Source organism: Cupressus sempervirens, chromosome 8 (genome assembly GCF_028749045.1).
Source record: "Cupressus sempervirens isolate cs-2001-9-10 chromosome 8, ASM2874904v1, whole genome shotgun sequence".
In the NCBI taxonomy this organism is placed as follows: Eukaryota; Viridiplantae; Streptophyta; class Pinopsida; order Cupressales; family Cupressaceae; genus Cupressus; species Cupressus sempervirens.
The window spans coordinates 660,931,586-660,936,830 of record NC_143125.1 but is presented as its reverse complement, the minus strand read 5'-3'; the positions used below and the strand labels follow the sequence as shown (position 1 = coordinate 660,936,830).

The following is a 5,245-nucleotide window of genomic DNA, read 5'->3' as shown; positions in this document are numbered from 1 at the left end:
CAAAATATGTTCTTGACAAGTTACAATTCAATATTCACTAGTGAAATTTACAAATGTCTCTATAAACTCTTATTTTTCAAAATCAACAAAATAATAGTTCACTTTTAGATATTCTACAACATTATGGCTATTTGTTAGTAGTTTCATGTCAAAATCAGCGTCTTTACTATTTATTTCCAAGAAACTATTTCTGTAAGATAGAGATTGCCTCACCTTTATAAGAAGTCGTTTGAGAATTCACTTAAGATATTGAAAAGATTTGTACCCTCAACTTTTTTTTTATTAAAATGTTCTTCTAATGGAGAGAGTTTGATTTCTGATTGAAACAAATTATCCAAATATAAATTCATTTTCTCAAGAAATGCTAGACAATCGTGGTACAATCATATAAATATGCAATATCAACTAAATTCTCAATGACACCTATCTCTTTATGACCTTGATTCAATTAATTATGTGCAAGTGGAATATCGAATTTAAAATTGTAAATGTGTTTTCATTTATGACATTGATTGCCATGAGACTGAACTTGGGCATAAGTACAAAAGTTTTCACTTGTTGATTCTTAATTGTAGCAATATTGCGGAAACATTGTTGATGTCACAACTCTTGACACAAGTTCCTCCATGTTAGTTCTGAAATCATCTCCAATCTGATTTCTCGATCACTATTAGGCTTTGGTTAGACTATTTTTTCATTTGTAAACAACCAATCAAATTCGCAAGATGGTTCTGCCATTTTTAGATCCACAACTTCTCTTCGATCTACTTCTTTAATTGAAGTATCATGATAAAAAAGGAAGTCATCATCATAAGAATCTCATTAGAGAATTATCATTAAACATTATCATTTAGACTTGGAATTTTTTGTCTATTGATCTGTCCTGAACTATCACTCTAAAAGCAGTGATGTGTCCTAAATTATCACTCATTGCTCCCACAAGCCTTCTTTCTTTCAACTGAGATGGAAAAGCCATGCTCAAATTGGTTTCTAACTTGATATCAATGAATGAATGGCTGGAGCTTGATCTCTAATGACTAAAAATCTCATTGAAACATCCCAATGAATGAATAGCTCGAGCTTGAGCTATTTATCTAAACTCACAAGAGAACAACAATTTGATCACCAATAAGCATCAACGCACATGTCATCAATCCGCCATAGTTTGTTGATTACATAAGGCCAATAAATTTCCACATAAAATGTTGCACTGTCTTTAGTTAGCGCAAAGAGCTTTGACTGCGATAAATTAATGACTGCCATGCCTGAATTACAATTGTTTACTGCTTCTACTACAGTCTCTGAAATCCTCATCTGTTATATTTGCTTCATGGGTTGTGCTGACCATGGGAGATTTTCATTTCTGCCCTTCATCTTCATAATTTCTAGTGATTCCATTACAATGGAAGTCTCCTCCTTCGTGTTCTTGGATTCTTGGTGTATTGACCACAGGGTAAGGCATGACAAAATGGTTTGAGTAGGTGTTGTCGTTGATGATTGTGTAGCGGGCATGGACTTTCTTCGTTCGGGTTCTCCAGAAGTTCTTTATTTCATTGTTCGTTCTTCCTAGAAGATGCTTTGCAATTTTGGACCGTCTGCTTACAAAGAAAACGGTTAACACGTGTGAATGTCCATGATCTTGAAGCATAATTCATACTATGTATCTATAGTTTTGCCCAACACTAGTACATTTGCTCTTGATTTTCAACCAAAGGCCATTTTGGCTTGTGATTTTCACTTCTTTCTTTTTTTTGTTTATCTTCTAAAAAGGTTAAAATTTTAACGTTATTTAGGTTTGTTGTCAAAATTTTGACGTAACTTAAGTTTATTGTCAAATTTTGACCAACTTGGATATAAGAAGAATACAAAATTGAAACTCATCACTTCATTCTATCTTAGCTGTAGGTGGGAGAAAGGGTTAAGCGTATTGAGTTCTAGCCAATAGGTATGTCCCTGCATTATTGATCCAGGCATTTGATTTATGTATATTCTATATCTATAGTTTCAGGAGTGAATATATATTTTGTCTTATGCTCGCACCTGTGCAACCATCTTCTCTCTTGCTACTATCTAGGAATTGATGAGAATGCAATGATAGAATGCAACAAGAAACATAGCCCATCGAAAAAAATGCAACTTCCATACACTTAGCAACAAATGCATCTTATAGCGCTACTCAAAATTCCTACACTGTCAAATGACTCCTCTCTCCTACGCTGCCAAACCATGGTTTTCACGTTGCCCTACCATGGCTCCTCCTTGCAATGCTTCCTCGGTGGACCATGTGGCTGTTGGGGCCAAGTTTGCTCGGCCTTTGTCTTTCGGCGGTCAAATGGGGGTTTGGGCTTCTACTTCAGCTACAAGTGGCAAAGCTACCTCTTTTGAGGATTTGGCAGCTTTCGAAGTTAATGTCCATGGTTTGGGGGTTTCGTCCGTGGTCCGTCAGGATTTTTCTTCGATTGTGACTCCTATCTCAATTAGCACTCCTATCCAGTTGGTGTTGGAGGATGATATAGCAGAAGAAAATTCTCATACGATTGATGACTTCTTTGAGGCTTCTCGCCTTCCCTTCAAGCTCTTCATGCTTAGATAGCTAAGCACTACGACCTGTGGATTTCTGAATCTATCTAGATTTACCCTATGGCTGGGGGTTCTTTCATAGTAAAATTTGATGTTGTTGATGAAAGAAGGGCTATTTTGTGTAGTCACTTTAGCTAGGAGGGTCATTACCCTTTGTTAGCCAAAACCTGGCACGAGGGTTTCGACCTTGCATCTGAATCTTTTTCTCATATGCCTCTTTGGGTTAGGCTCACGAATCTTCCCCTTCACATGTGGTTGGATTCGATTCTTGAAGCTATGGGAGATGCCATTGGTGACTTCCAAATGGTGGATTCTAAATCATCTGATATTTTGCATACTACTTATGCTTGTATCCTTGTGGCAATTGATACTTCAAAGGGCCTCCCTAAGAAGATCAAACTTGAGGTCCCTAATGGTTCCTGGACTCAGACTCTAAACTATGAAGGAATTCTTTTCCATTGTAGGGTCTACTCTGCTACTGGACCCATTGCTATGTGTTGTCCTGTGAAATTGAGGAAATCAAAGAAAATACCTTCTTGGTGGTCTAGGGCTTTGGTTCAACAATACTCTGTCCTTAAAGACTCTACTCTTAAGGATTCCCCTGTCTGTGGTTGCTGATGGTGTCAGTAGCTCTACTTCATCTAACTAGGCTATTGATGTGTTGTTGGATGTGGCTGCCGTTATTGCCCCTCCCTTCATTGGTCGGGTTCCAATGAGAAATGTTTCTGGTGTGGTTTTGCTACTTTTATGGTTGGGTCAAATGTTGATGCTTTGCTTTGGGAGGAGGCTTCTCTAGTGGAGGAAGGTTGGACAAAGGTTAAAGGTAAAAAATGCAAATGTTCCCAACAGTCCTTTGATAGACTTCTTAGATCTCACTCTTTTGGGAATAAGGGGTCCTAAATGGTTTTATTGAGTTTTATTTGGTGGCAAAAGTGTACTGTGTTATTTGTGAGGCCACATTGGTCACCTTATTTTGGCTAGTGACCTATTTCACCTTTGGTCTGTTGTATCTTTTGTTCGGGCTCTATTGAAAATATTTTGATTTGTAAAGGGTTTCAGGCACCTTTCAAAGCCTATTTTCCTTAATCAAAAATCAAATGCATCTTATAATCAAACACTAATGGCAATGTGTTGCAATGCTATACAACACACTTCCATAAAGGAACCCAACAAAATTAGGTAGTCTATTTGCTCAAAGGCTTCCTTAGCCTTTTTTGCCAGATCTTCAACCATTTCTCTTCACTTTCACTAGGTTTCAATCTATTGTGGTTCCACAACACATACCCCATTTTTTACTTTGGAAATGGGGACCCCTTTTTTTGGGCTCAGAGAAGCTTGTTCCTCAAAATGGGGTATCTTTTAAGGTTCCTTAGGGAGTGGAAATTTTGTAGTTTGAGTTTAGGAGTTTGGTCATTAAGCGAGATTTTTAGCCCCTAGCAGCAATATACTAATGTTTATTTTTTGTATAGGTCATCATGGCATCGTCATCATCCGTAACACAAAAAATTACCACAGTATTGGGCTCAGAGAAGCTCGTTCCTCAGAATAGGGTATCTTTTAAGGTTCCTTAGGGAGTGGAAATTTTGTAGTTTGAGTTTAGGAGTTTGGTCAATAAGCGACATTTTTAGCCCCTAGCACTAGTATACTAATGTTTATTTTTTGTATAGGTCATCATGACATCCTCATCATCCGTAACACAAAAAATTACCATAGTATTATATGTGCATATTCAACACAGGTACCTTGGGATTTCAATTTAAAGAAGCAAAAGGAGTTCAAGTCTATGCAAATGTTGGACTATAAAGAGGGCACAAATCATCAAGAAGATCAAGAATAAGTACACAAGAGCGCTCCTAGATCTCGTGTGAGAAAAACCTAGAAACTATTTTCAAAATTGGGAACTTTGATTTTTGGGGGAATTAAGCACCTTGTGCACTTTTGTGAAGGTGCATAGGTGCAAGGTGCATAGGTGTACAATTCTAAAGTCTTGAGGATGCCCACGGTCCCAAAGATGTTAAGGTGCAGAGGTGCATAATTTTACAAGTTTTGAAGATACATAAGTGGATAGTGGTGCAAGGTGCACAAATTAGCCTAAATCATTAGAAATATTAGAAATAAGTACACAAGAGTGGTCTAAAACCCCAATTGAGCAAAACCCATAATTTTTTTTTCAAAACTAAGAACTTTGATTTTTGGGTAAATTGAACACCTTGCACACTTCCCTAAAGGTGCATAGATGCACAATTTGTATATTTGGTGAATGAATCATTCTAAAGGTGTGCAAATGCACATATCTAAAACATCTAGAGGCCCCCAAAGCCCCCAACATTACCATGGCTTCCTCATCTTCTGTAGCAACTAAGATTGCACTCAACCCCATAACTTTCAAGTTCGAAGGAATGCCCAAGAAGTCACAGTTCATGATTTCCACAAGGAAGTGAGGGACAAGTATGAAGCTTTAGATGTGCTAGCTCCTCAAGAAATCATCTCTGCCATCCAAATGTTCAAAGGGGAACATCCACACATCATTTTGGTTAAAGGTCAACAAGACTCAGATGATGAAAACTAAAAATTATGGAGTTAGAAAAATTCTCACTCTTGGAAATTGTTGAGTTAGAAAAATTCTCACTCCTAATAAATCGTAGAGCTAGAAAATTTCTCACCC

General features: G+C 37.3%; 1 pseudogene; it reads right to left on the bottom strand.

The window, feature by feature from the left end:
* Positions 1-811: 811 nt before the first annotated feature.
* LOC149544180 (uncharacterized) lies at positions 812-1,648 on the bottom strand (annotated as a pseudogene).
* Positions 1,649-5,245: the final 3,597 nt, after the last annotated feature.